Raw genomic sequence first — 14,479 nt, forward strand, 5'->3', positions numbered from 1 at the left:
AACACACAAGAGGCCGCTACTGCAAATCCTATGCATGGAGGACAAACTAGTGGTTCCATTGGTCACTGAAAAGGCATTTGACTGTGATGAAAGGGGTTACTGTGAAGACAAGGAGTGGGTAGAATCCTGCAAATAAGCTGGCTCTGCAACAGGCCCACTGATACAGTAAATTGTAGAGGCTTTTAACAGGGGCGGCTCTAGGCTCATGGTGGCCCTGAGCAGGGAGTGTAGGTAGGGGGCCCCGGAAGAGGGGGTCCGGGCGAGGCGGAGCCCCCCGGAGCTCAGGAAGGTGTTTTAATAAAATGTCCAGAAAAGGCGTTAGATGACCAGTACCTGCGGCTGCTCCTACCCTTCCGAATTCGTCTCAGAACAATAGAATTTAGGAGGAGGAGCCCGATTGCTCCTTCCTGTGATGCTACGATAGCCTGCTGAGCCGCCTTTCTCATTCGTTTCGAATAACCACATTCGTGTACTTGAATTCTCTTCATTTTGCTTGCAATGTTATATACGCCTGTACCAGCGGGCCAGCAGTGGGTAGGGAAAAAAATAAGCCAATCAGGAACCAGGAGGAACTCAGGTGCGGAGGCCAGTGAAGAGAGGGGTCAGGGTGTTTGGAAGTGGAACAGAACTGGAGGCCGCCAAATCCCTGCCAGGGGCCGTCACGCAAATATGTATCCATCCTCAGAGGATTATTATATTAAGAATATATATTGGCGTGGTGGCCCCTTGGGTTTGGCGGCCCTGTGCAGGTGCACAGCTTGCACATGCCTAAGGCCGCCCCTGCTTTTAATCCCAACCCTTCAGGGTACTGACAGGCATGAGATGGGGATGATCCCTTTCCACTTCACTATTATGCTGGCACTGAAAGCGCTGGTGGCTGCGATTTGCCAAAACACGAACATAGGAAGGATTGAAACCTCCTCGAACATGCAGAAGGTGCACATGGCAATGTAAGTGTGACATCGCTATCAACCCACTTAATAACAAAAAAAGGAAATAAGAGACATGTATGGAGAAAAACATAAAAACAATACCAAAAAGCAGACCAGGATGTAGGTATTGAATGCATTACATGACCATATACCTTTCCATCACATATCAATGCAGCTTCCTGGGTAAGACCACAGCTCCTACTGCCTGAGTGAAAACAGTGATGTTGATCCAAAGGAAGGCGTCTTGGTAGGTTCACCAACGGAAGGCGGACCAAGAGCAGTATTGGTGTCTGCAACATTCTCTTCATTAGTTCGTCCATTAACAGTCAACTCTTCATCATTTCCTCCTTCAGGAACTCTCAAAGAATTTTCAACCTGCCCTCTGACATACCACGAGATACCACAAATACCTCCCTTTCCTTCATTTAGCACATCAGGTACCTTGCAAAGTCTATCAGAGGTCCACCGTCTGCCTTCATGACTACAACATTTAGCCCAACCCTTACCACCCAAAAAGGATCCAAAACTTTCTATCACCTTCATGTGTGTGATGAGCAGTTTTGGCCATGACCGTATCATGAACATCGAGACTGGGTTTGACTCAACCATTATGCGAGCTGTGATATAGTTTGTTTTGTCTTGATTTTGCTTACTTTTTAAGCTCACCATTCTTTTGCATAAATTCTCCCATGTCTTCGCTCACACCACATGCACATCCAGGCATGAGGATGGTAACCACCCCTGGAAGAATTAAAAGGATGTCTCCTGAGTAAGCTAAGTAACACTGATAACACCGCACCTGCTCCACGAATGGTAACTACGCCACACACTGGTGCCACTGCACCTGCTGCACAATCAAAGGTAAGCAACACTATCACTGCACCTGCTCCACCAATGGTAGCTACCACACACCGGTACCACTGCACATGCTGCACCAATGATAGCTACGCCACACTGGTGCCACTGCACCTGCTGCACTAATGATAGCTATACCACACCGGTGCCACTGCACCTGCTCCACTAATGATAACTATACCACACTAGTGCCACTGCACCTGCTGCACAATAGTAGCTACGCTACACTGGTGCCACTGCACCTGCTCCAGTAATGATAGCTATACCACACTGGTGCCAGTGCTGGTACCACTCCACCTGCTCCACCAAAGATACTTACACCACACTGGTGCCACTGCACCTGCTGCACAATGGTAGCTATGCCACAGTGGTGCCACTGCACCTCCTGCACAAGTGTAGCTATGCCACACTGGTGCAACAGCACCTGCTGCACAATTGTAGCTATGCCACACTGGTGCCACTGCACCTGCTGCACAATGGTAGCTACGCCACACTGGTGGTACTACACCTGCTGCGCAATCATAGCTAAGTAACACTGATAACACTGCACCTGCTCCACGAATGGCAACTACGCCACACACTGTGCCAATGCACCTGCTGCACAATCATAGCTAAGCAAAACTACCACTGCACCTGCTCCACCAATGGTAGCTACCACACACCGGTACCACTTCACATGCTGCACCAATGATAGCTAGGCCACACTGGTGCCACTGCACCTGCTGCACAATCATAGCTAAGTAACACTGATAACACTGCACGTGCTACACAACGGCAGCTACCACCCACTGTTGCCACTGCTCCTGCTGCACAATCATAGCTAAGCAACACTACCAATGCACCTGCTCCACCAATGGTAGCTACCACACACTGGTACCACTGCACCTGCTGCACTAAACTGGTACCACAGCACCTACTCCACCAATGGTAGCTACGCCTACGCCACACTGGTACCATTGCACCTGCTCCACCAATTATACTTACACCACACTGGTGCCACTGCACCTGCTGCACAATGGTAGCTATGCCACTGTGGTGCCACTGCACCTCCTGCACGAGGGTAGCTATGCCACACTGGTGCAACTGCACCTGCTGCACAAGTGTAGCTATGCCACACTGGTGGCACTGCACCTGCTGCATAATGGTAGCTATGCCACACTGGCGGTACTACACCTGCTGCGCTATCATAGCTAAGTACACTGATAACACCGCACCTGCTCCACGAATGGTAACTACGCCACACACTGGTGCCACTGCACCTGCTGCACAATCATAGGTAAGCAACACTATCACTGCACCTGCTCCACCAATGGTAGCTACCACACACCGGTACCACTGCACATGCTGCACCAATGATAGCTACGCCACACTGGTGCCACTGCACCTGCTGCACAATCATAGCTAAGTAACACTGATAACACTGCACCTGCTACACAACGGCAGCTACCACACACTGATGCCACTGCACCTGCTGCACAATCATAGCTAAGCAACACTACCACTGCACCTGTTCCACCAATGGTAGCTACCACACACTGGTACCACTGCACCTGCTGCACTAAACTGGTACCACAGCACCTGCTCCACCAATGGTAGCTATGCCTATGCCACACTGGTACCACTGCCCCTGCTCCACCAAAGATACTTACACCACACTGGTGCCACTGCACCTGCTGCACAATGGTAGCTATGCCACAGTGGTGCCACGGCACCTCCTGTACAAGGGTAGCTATGCCACACTGGTGCAACTGCACCTGCTGCACAAGTGTAGCTATGCCACACTGGTGCAACTGCACCTGCTGCACAATCATAGCTAAGTAACACTGATAACACTGCACCTGCTACACAACGGCAGCTACCACACACTGGTGCCACTGCACCTGCTGCACAATCATAGCGAAGCAACACTACCACTGCACCTGCTCCACCAATGGTAGCTACCACACACTGGTACCACTGCACCTGCTGCACTAAACTGGTACCACAGCACCTGCTCCACCAATGGTAGCTACGCCTACGCCACACTGGTACCACTGCACCTGCTCCACCAAAGATACTTACACCACACTGGTGCCACTGCACCTGCTGCACAATGGTAGCTATGCCACAGTGGTGCCACTGCACCTCCTGCACAAGGGTAGCTATGCCACACTGGTGCAACTGCACCTACTGCACAAGTGTAGCTATGCCACACTGGTGCCACTGCACCTGCTCCACCAAAGATACTTACACCACACTGGTGCCACTGCACCTGCTCCACCAAAGATACTTACACCACACTGGTGCCACTGCACCTGCTGCACAAGTGTAGCTATGCCACACTGGTGCCACTGCACCTGCTGCACAATGGTAGCTACGCCACACTGGTGGTACTACACCTGCTGTGCTATCATAGCTAAGTAACACTGATAACACTGCACCAGCTCCACGAATGGTAACTACGCCACACACTGGTGCCACTGCACCTGCTGCACAATCATAGCTAAGCAACACTACCACTGCACCTGCTCCACCAATGGTAGCTACCACACACCGGTACCACTGCACATGCTGCACCAATGATAGCTACGCCACACTGGTGCCACTGCACCTGCTGCACAATCATAGCTAAGTAACACTGATAACACTGCACCTGCTACACAACGGCAGCTACCACCCACTGGTGCCACTGCTCCTGCTGCACAATCATAGCTAAGCAACACTACCAATGCACCTGCTCCACCAATGGTAGCTACCACACACTGGTACCACTGTACCTGCTGCACTAAACTGGTACCACAGCACCTGCTCCACCAATTGTAGCTACGCCTACCCCACACTGGTACCACTGCATCTGCTCCACCAAAGATACCTACACCACACTGGTGCCACTGCATCTGCTGCACAATGGTAGCTATGCCACAGTGGTGCCACTGCACCTCCTGCACAAGGGTAGCTATGCCACACTGGTGCAACTGCACCTGCTGCACAATTGTAGCTATGCCACACTGGTGCCACTGCACCTGCTGCACAATGGTAGCTACGCCACACTGGTGGTACTACACCTGCTGCGCAATCATAGCTAAGTAACACTGATAACACTGCACCTGCTCCACGAATGGTAACTACGCCACACCCTGGTTCCACTGCACCTGCTGCACAATCATAGCTAAGCAAAACTACCACTGCACCTGCTCCACCAATGGTAGCTACCACACACCGGTACCACTTCACATGCTGCACCAATGATAGCTACGCCACACTGGTGCCACTGCACCGGCTGCACAATCATAGCTAAGTAACAATGATAACACTGCACATGCTACACAACGGCAGCTACCACCCACTGGTGCCACTGCTCCTGCTGCACAATCATAGCTAAGCAACACTACCAATGCACCTGCTCCACCAATGGTAGCTACCACACACTGGTACCACTGCACCTGCTGCACTAAACTGGTACCACAGCACCTACTCCACCAATGGTAGCTACGCCTACGCCACACTGGTACCATTGCACCTGCTCCACCAAATATACTTACACCACACTGGTGCCACTGCACCTGCTGCACAATGGTAGCTATGCCACAGTGGTGCCACTGAACCTCCTGCACAAGGGTAGCTATGCCACACTGGTGCAACTGCACCTGCTGCACAAGTGTAGCTATGCCACACTGGTGGCACTGCACCTGCTGCATAATGGTAGCTATGCCACACTGGTGGTACTACACCTGCTGCGCTATCATAGCTAAGTAACACTGATAACACCGCACCTGCTCCACGAATGGTAACTACGCCACACACTGGTGCCACTGCACCTGCTGCACAATCAAAGGTAAGCAACACTATCACTGCACCTGCTCCACCAATGGTAGCTACCACACACCGGTACCACTGCACATGCTGCACCAATGATAGCTACGCCACACTGGTGCCACTGCACCTGCTGCACAATCATAGCTAAGTAACACTGATAACACTGCACCTGCTACACAACGGCAGCTAGCACACACTGATGCCACTGCACCTGCTGCACAATCATAGCTAAGCAACACTACCACTGCACCTGTTCCACCAATGGTAGCTACCACACACTGGTACCACTGCACCTGCTGCACTAAACTGGTACCACAGCACCTGCTCCACCAATGGTAGCTACGCCTATGCCACACTGGTACCACTGCCCCTGCTCCACCAAAGATACTTACACCACACTGGTGCCACTGCACCTGCTGCACAATGGTCGCTATGCCACAGTGGTGCCACTGCACCTCCTGTACAAGGGTAGCTATGCCACACTGGTGCAACTGCACCTGCTGCACAAGTGTAGCTATGCCACACTGGTGCAACTGCACCTCCTGCACAATCATAGCTAAGTAACACTGATAACACTGCACCTGCTACACAACGGCAGCTACCACACACTGGTGCCACTGTACCTGCTGCACAATCATAGCTAAGCAACACTACCACTGCACCTGCTCCACCAATGGTAGCTACCACACACTGGTACCACTGCACCTGCTGCACTAAACTGGTACCACAGCACCTGTTCCACCAATGGTAGCTACGCCTACGCCACACCGGTACCACTGCACCTGCTCCACCAAAGATACTTACACCACACTGGTGCCACTGCACCTGCTGCACAATGGTAGCTATGCCACAGTGGTGCCACTGCACCTCCTGCACAAGGGTAGCTATGCCACACTGGTGCAACTGCACCTACTGCACAAGTGTAGCTATGCCACACTGGTGCCACTTCACCTTCTCCACCAAAGATACTTACACCACACTGGTGCCACTGCACCTGCTGCACAATGGTAGCTATGCCACCGTGGTGCCACTGCACCTCCTGCACAAGGGTAGCTATGCCACACTGGTGCAACTGCACCTGCTGCACAAGTGTAGCTATGCCACACTGGTGCCACTGCACCTGCTGCACAATGGTAGCTATGCCACACTGGTGGTACTACACCTGCTGCGCTATCATAGCTAAGTAACACTGATAACACTGCACCAGCTCCACGAATGGTAACTACGCCACACACTGGTGCCACTGCACCTGCTGCACAATCATAGCTAAGCAAAACTACCACTGCACCTGCTCCACCAATGGTAGCTACCACACACCGGTACCACTGCACATGCTGCACCAATGATAGCTACGCCACACTGGTGCCACTGCACCTGCTGCACAATCATAGCTAAGTAACACTGATAACACTGCACCTGCTACACAACGGCAGCTACCACACACTGGTGCCACAGCTCCTGCTGCACAATCATAGCTAAGCAACACTACCAATGCACCTGCTCCACCAATGGTAGCTACCACACACTGGTACCATTGCACCTGCTGCACTAAACTGGTACCAGAGCACCTGCTCCACCAATGGTAGCTACGCCTACCCCACACTGGTACCACTGCACCTGCTCCACCAAAGATACCTACACCACACTGGTGCCACTGGATCTGCTGCACAATGGTAGCTATGCCACAGTGGTGCCACTGCACCTCCTGCACAAGGGTAGCTATGCCAAACTGGTGCAACTGCACCTGCTGCACAAGTGTAGCTATGCCACACTAGTGCAACTGCACCTGCTGAACAATCATAGCTAAGTAACACTCATAACACTGCACCTGCTACACAACAGCAGCTACCACACACTAGTGCCACTGCACCTGCTGCACAATCATAGCTAAGCAATACTTCCACTGCACCTGCTCCACCAATGGTAGCTACCACACACTGGTACCACTGCACCTGCTGCACTAAACTGGTACCACAGCACCTGCTCCACCAATGGTAGCTACGCCTACGCCACATTGGTACCACTGCACCTGCTCCATCAAAGATACTTACACCACACTGGTGCCACTGCACCTGCTGCACAATGGTAGCTATGCCACAGTGGTGCCACTGCACCTGCTGCACAATGGTAGCTACGCCACACTGGTGGTACTACACCTGCTGCGCTATCCTAGCTAAGTAACACTGATAACACTGCACCTGCTCCACGAATGGTAACTACGTCACACACTGGTGCCACTGCACCTGCTGCACAATCATAGCTAAGCAACACTACCACTGCACCTGCTCCACCAATGGTAGCTACCACACACCGGTACCACTGCACATGCTGCACCAATGATAACTACACCACACTGGTGCCACTGCACCTGCTGCACAATCATAGCTAAGTAACACTGATAACACTGCACCTGCTACACAACGGCAGCTACCACACACTGGTGCCACTGCTCCTGCTGCACAATCATACCTAAGCAACACTACCACTGCACCTGCTCCACCAATGGTAGCTACCACACACTGGTACCACTGCACCTTCTGCACTAAACTGGTACCACAGCACCTGCTCCACCAATGGTAGCTACGCCTACGCCACACTGGTACCACTGCACCTGCTCCACCAAAGATACTTACACCACACTGGTGTCACTGCACCTGCTGCACAATGGTAGCTATGCCACACTGGTGCCACTGCACCTGCTCCACCAAAGATACTTACACCACACTGGTGCCACTGCACCTGCTGCACAATGGTAGCTATGCCACAGTGGTGCCACTGCACCTCCTGCACACGGGTAGCTATGCCACACTGGTGCAACTGCACCTGCTGCACAAGTGTAGCTATGCCACACTGGTGCCACTGCACGTGCTGCACAATGGTAGCTACGCCACACTGGTGGTACTACACCTGCTGCGCTATCATAGCTAAGTAACACTGATAACACTGCACCAGCTCCATGAATGGTAACTACGCCACACACTGGTGCCACTGCACCTTCTGCACAATCATAGCTAAGCAACGCTACCACTGCACCTGCTCCACCAATGGTAGCTACCACACACCAGTACCACTGCACATGCTGCACCAATGATAGCTACGCCACACTGGTGCCACTGCACCTGCTGCACAATCATAGCTAAGTAACACTGATAACACTGCACCTGCTACACAACGGCAGCTACCACACACTGGTGCCACAGCTTCTGCTGCACAATCATAGCTAAGCAACACTACCAATGCACCTGCTCCACCAATGGTAGCTACCACTCACTGGTACAACTGCACCTGCTGCACTAAACTGGTACCACAGCACCTGCTCCACCAATTATAGCTACGCCTACCCCACACTGGTACCACTGCACCTGCTCCACCAAAGATACCTACACCACACTGGTGCCACTGCACCTGCTGCACAATGGTAGCTATGCCACAGTGGTGCCACTGCACCTCCTGCACAAGGGTAGCTATGCCACACTGGTGCAACTGCACCTGCTGCACAAGTGTAGCTATGCCACACTAGTGCAACTGCACCTGCTGCACAATCATAGCTAAGTAACACTCATAACACTGCACCTGCTACACAACGGCAGCTACCACACACTGGTGCCACTGCACCTGCTGCACAATCATAGCTAAGCAACACTTCCACTGCACCTGCTCCACCAATGGTAGCTACCACACACTGGTACCACTGCACCTGCTGCACTAAACTGGTACCACAGCACCTGCTCCACCAATGGTAGCTACGCCTACGCCACACTGGTACCACTGCACCTGCTCCACCAAAGATACTTACACCACACTGGTGCCACTGCACCTGCTGCACAATGGTAGCTATGCCACAGTGGTGCCACTGCACCTCCTGCACAAGGGTAGCTATGCCACACTGGTGCAACTGCACCTGCTCCACCAAGGATACTTACACCACACTGGTGCCACTGCACCTGCTGCACAATGGTAGCTATGCCACAGTGTTGCCACTGCACCTCCTGCACAACGGTAGCTATGCCACACTGGTGCAACTGCACCTGCTGCACAAGTGTAGCTATGCCACACTGGTGCCACTGCACCTGCTGCACATCTGAAGCCACCGTCTATATAAACACAGCTGTAGTCAGGTAGAAGGAGAACACAGAACAAGCACGAACGGGCGCCACTCACCGCAGACTGGTGAACGCGCCCAGAACATCTGGATTCCATTACAGCGGCTCCCTGACAGCTCCTAATTGAAATTTATAACACTCCTGTGCGCATAACCACACAAAATATGGCAGAAGTGGCCAAAATGAATTACATATGGCCTATTGCGTGAAGGCTACTAGAAAGACAGCAACGCGAAGACCAATTACCATCCAGATGGCAAAAAAAACGACAGAAAAATCTCACGCACTGAGGAATTTTTCCTGCACGATTCGGAACCCCTTAACAATAGGAGCTTGGAGCTCCGCCCCACTGCTGACGCAGTGGTGACGTAGGCCGAGCCCTAAAAAAGGACAAGGACTCAGTAAATAGGCAGGAATCAATGAATGGGAATTCAAGAGCAGGATTGAAAACGAGTGCTCAGGGTTAAGGCATGGGCTGAACCATAGACTCATTAACCAGGTGATCTTGCGCTCTACAAATTTGCATAACATTAGCATACAAGTAGTCCCACTAGGTTTTGGGTTTGGCTTGACATCAACGTCAGGTTACCCTCCCAGGTGAGAGCGATCCACAAATGTACATAACAGATCAAAAACGCAGGACCACCTCAGTAGACAGCATCGTAAGCAGAAATTTGCACTAGTATAATACATTGTTCAGTAGAAGCAGTGAATTTAATGAGCAGGGTCGGTTCGGTACTGAGCACCTACACTTATTTAATTTAAAAGGAAGAGTACCTGCACTTCTCAGCACTGCTGCAATACATTTAATGGGAGAGTACTGGTACTTCTCAGAAGCAAACAGGTACGCTAAAGAGTCAGTACCTGCACTTCTATATTACCGTTGGAAGCACTGATTCAAAGGTCACCAAAGTAGATGGTATTGAACAGTACAAAGACACCCAAGCAGAATGCATTCTTCAGTAGAAGGCCATCCCAGTAGCTAGCATTGCTCAATGGAGGGCATTGTTCAGTACAAGGCCACATAAGCCTGGGCGTAGTTCACGGAGTTTCGATTCACGGAACTCCATGAAGTGACAAAAAACTCAGCGGAGTTCCGCAAGTGACAGTGCAAATTGCCGTTCAAGATCTTCCTGCCTCTCAGGTAGAAATTGTACCCGAGAGACACTTCGCGCTCGCCAACTTACTGAGCGCAAGCGGAGAAAAAACTCTGCTGCACTAAGCGGAGTGAAGTTTTCTGTACTCCGCGAGCTGCGCGGAGTGCAGAAAACTTCGCCAACGGAGCAGAGTTCACCGCCCAGGTGCCATTGCTCAGTAGGTCGCCTCAGTAGAAGACATTGCTAAGTGGAAGGGTGTCCAAGTAGACTGCATTTTTCAGCAGAAAGCCATCCCAGGACATGGCATTGGTCAGTACAATGGACACTGTATGGAAATGCCTCTTATTGCATGTTGATCTCCACATGTGTGGGCTGATGTTGCTTGTTTTTCGACTCTAAGAGTTCACTGAGGCCGGCTCACCAGTCCTCAGTGCCAGTGATCTAACCCCTTGCACAATGTATGTTGAATTGGCTATCCCCAATTGGCAAGTACTGAATCACTTATAAGTCCCTAGTATATGGTCCCCAGGTTACCAGGGGGCGGTAAGGCAGATTGCCCACCCAAGGCTGCAGCACTGATTGTGCCACCCTGTGTGTGTCAAAATGTCTCCCAGCCTACCACTGCAGATTGCCAGTTCGACTTTGCCATTCAAACTAATGGCAAAGCCACACTTGACTTAACAATATATGCAAGTCTCCCCTATGGAAGGCTTAGAAAGCCCTAAGACAGAGATGTACATTATGAAGTGGAACATGTGTGCTTACATATGTCCCTGCAGTTAAACCCCACAAAATTGTCATTTTCCTGTGGAAAAGTTATTAGCACCATTGGCTAATACAGGGTTACAGGCTGGCACCCCAGGCTGTCTAACTCCTGAATGGGACTACCTAACTGAGTACTGGAAGGTATCAAATTAATCATTGCATTGAACCCGACCTCATGCCCAGATCGAATTTAATGTCACTATTAAAGTAGGACAACTTTAAGTAAGGTGCTATTCTGTGTTCCAGTGGTCCATTAGCCTCACACAGGCTATTACCCAAAACAGCTATCTGCCTACGTGGGGAGTAGTTTGGATGACTCTCAGGTTTACGATCAAACACATCCTGCCACAGGGTAAGGTGTGACCTCCCCTGCACAGGAAGCTACTTGGGGGTGTTAACCCAAAAGGCGAGCTTCAAAGGGAAAGCGGTCTTTGATGGGCAAATGGAGATAACACTCCTGAAGGGCTGCCTTTTGTTCCTATACAATAGTTGAGATAGTGTCACGTCACACCGCAGGGGGAACAAGGGAACACTGAAGAGACATGTCAGAGCATGCCATGAGCATCCGCTGTTTGACGCCGGTGATGTCATCACGTGTACAGAGGCGGTAGGAAGAAAAAGGCTTCCGGGGCATCTGCTCGGTGCTGCTTACTTTTCCCGAGGATCTGTGACTGCGATGAGAGGAGGTCTGGGAAGGGTGCACAGCACCAAACTTCCTTATTCTTGGTCGCAGAGGTTGTTGAAACGCTCAAACTTGGTAGTGGCATGATTTGGAACCTCAATGCCTAATTACTTTTGCTTTGTTGGCTGGACCGTCCTAATCGGTTCTTTAGGGAGCAAATTGCTTGCTATAGACCTATCCAGTGAGCAAAGGGGGAGGTTCCTTGCCTGCTTTCCGGGGGCTCCATTTCTGGATTACCTGGATAAGTGGAGGAGTGTGGCTCAATGGCTAGAGTGGCAGACCCTGATGCAGAGTTCTGTTCCGGGACCAGGGTTCAATTCCCGCCTCAACGAGTCTTGGGCTCAATTTCCTCGGACCTGACAACTCTCGCCTCGGTGCCTATTCTAATCATGGGCCCACGCTGCAACTCTGGGCAATAGCTTGCTTAACCTCCACCCCGGCCCCAACAGCGCTAGGATGCCTGGCTTCACCCTGGGGTTGCCCAGGAGTGGACACTTCACAGGGATAGCCAGGAAGGGTTCCACAGCGGTATGAGTAATAGCGCCAGGAAACCGCTTGGTGGCAGTGCGCTCTACAAATACCTTGACATTTACATTTACATTTACCTTGAAACCTTTCTGGGGAACAGTGTTTGAGACCAGGCCAAGGTCTTGTGTGGGGGCATTCTCTCACGTTGGAGAGCCAAACTGGCTCATGCAGAGAGAATGCCCAAACGACAGTGTGCTTGTCATTACAGTGACTTGGTAACGCTCAAGCAAGGAGTTTGGCGTTACCCCTTTTGATATTTATTGTTTTCATCAGCACTGCTGAATTGCATGTCTCGTTTTGAACCTGAGAAACAATCATGAGTGAACTTAAGCCCTCAACAGAGAGAGATTATTTCTTTGTGAATTACGGAAAATACTTCCAAGACCCTATTTGTTTTAAGAACAGGCTGAAATAGAAGCAGGCCTCTTTCCAAGGGCATTGGGATTGTGTGCCAGTATCGCTTCTAGTAGCGCCTGAATTAGGGCCTTATGGTCATATGTGCGTTTTGTTTCTTTGTGTGTTTACAGCAGGGGTACCGAGAGTGAGCAGGAAGATGGCTATTCCACACCCCTGTCTCTGCCTGGACAATTGCCCCATTGATAGGTTAGGTCACTAACCTTGAGGCACTCTGATGACGCTAATGTTGATAGGTATTATATAATAGCTATTGATGACTATGTCTTTCTTTTAGATCTAATTACGCACTACGTCACACCCTATTGGTTAAATAGGTCAGAAGATGAGTTATCTTTCTTTACAGGTACAGTTCCCAACTAGTGGTACGAAGGTGGGGTCAGGGTAGCGGGAGAAGTTCTCAAACTGTTGTTTGCTCATACCATTCTTGTTCTCATTACAGGTCTCCTTCCCTGCTGTCCCCTTCCTTCCCCTGCTTGATCACTCCATTGAGTCTGTATACATATATACAATCAGACCTTGGGGGTATCGCGAGGTGGACCAATTTGAACAACGTACGATCCTGAGGATTCCAGGCCACAACAGGGTAAGCGGCGCACAAATTACTATCCTCCTGGTTGTACGTTGAAAAATGGCTACCTTAGAAGATGTGATCGCAGCGTTCGCCATAGTGCAGACAGGGCTGGTGGACTCCAGGGCCGAGACAGCTGATCTTCAAGCAACTGTGGATAGAATTCTGAGAAATCCCTTTAGCGCAGGCCTACCACTAGCAGCACACTCCGCACCATTGGTGGTAGAAATACCAATACTGGTTCCCTTGGCTACACCTGAGAGGCTCCACAGTGAAAGTAGTAAGGTACAGGTCTTTCTCACTCAGGTGTTACTACACTTTTCGTGTAAACCCAAGGCATTTACAACCAACCATGCGAGGGTGGCATTCTTAATTTCCTATCTGGCAGGGGATGCAGCACAATGGGCTGTTCCTTTTGTAAAGAAAGATGACCCCCTGCTATATGATTGGGACAATTCATTAAAGACTTCGAACGAACTTTCAACCACAGAACGGCCACTCTTTCAGAAGATGAAGTTCTGATGGAGTTAAGACAAGGGAATCAGAATCTTATTGCCTACCTGAACGACTTTCGTCGATTGGTCAAAGAAACCAAATGGCCAGAAGCGAAACAAGCTGCTATTTTTCATCGGGGCTTATGAGAAGAAATAAAAGACGTGTTGGCCCAAATCGAACCTCAACCAGCAACTTGTGAAGACTTAATAAGCCTGGTTCTCAGACTGGATCACCGTCTCAGT

This window comes from Lissotriton vulgaris, chromosome 10 (assembly GCF_964263255.1).
Source record: "Lissotriton vulgaris chromosome 10, aLisVul1.2, whole genome shotgun sequence".
Taxonomy (NCBI): domain Eukaryota; kingdom Metazoa; phylum Chordata; class Amphibia; order Caudata; family Salamandridae; genus Lissotriton; species Lissotriton vulgaris.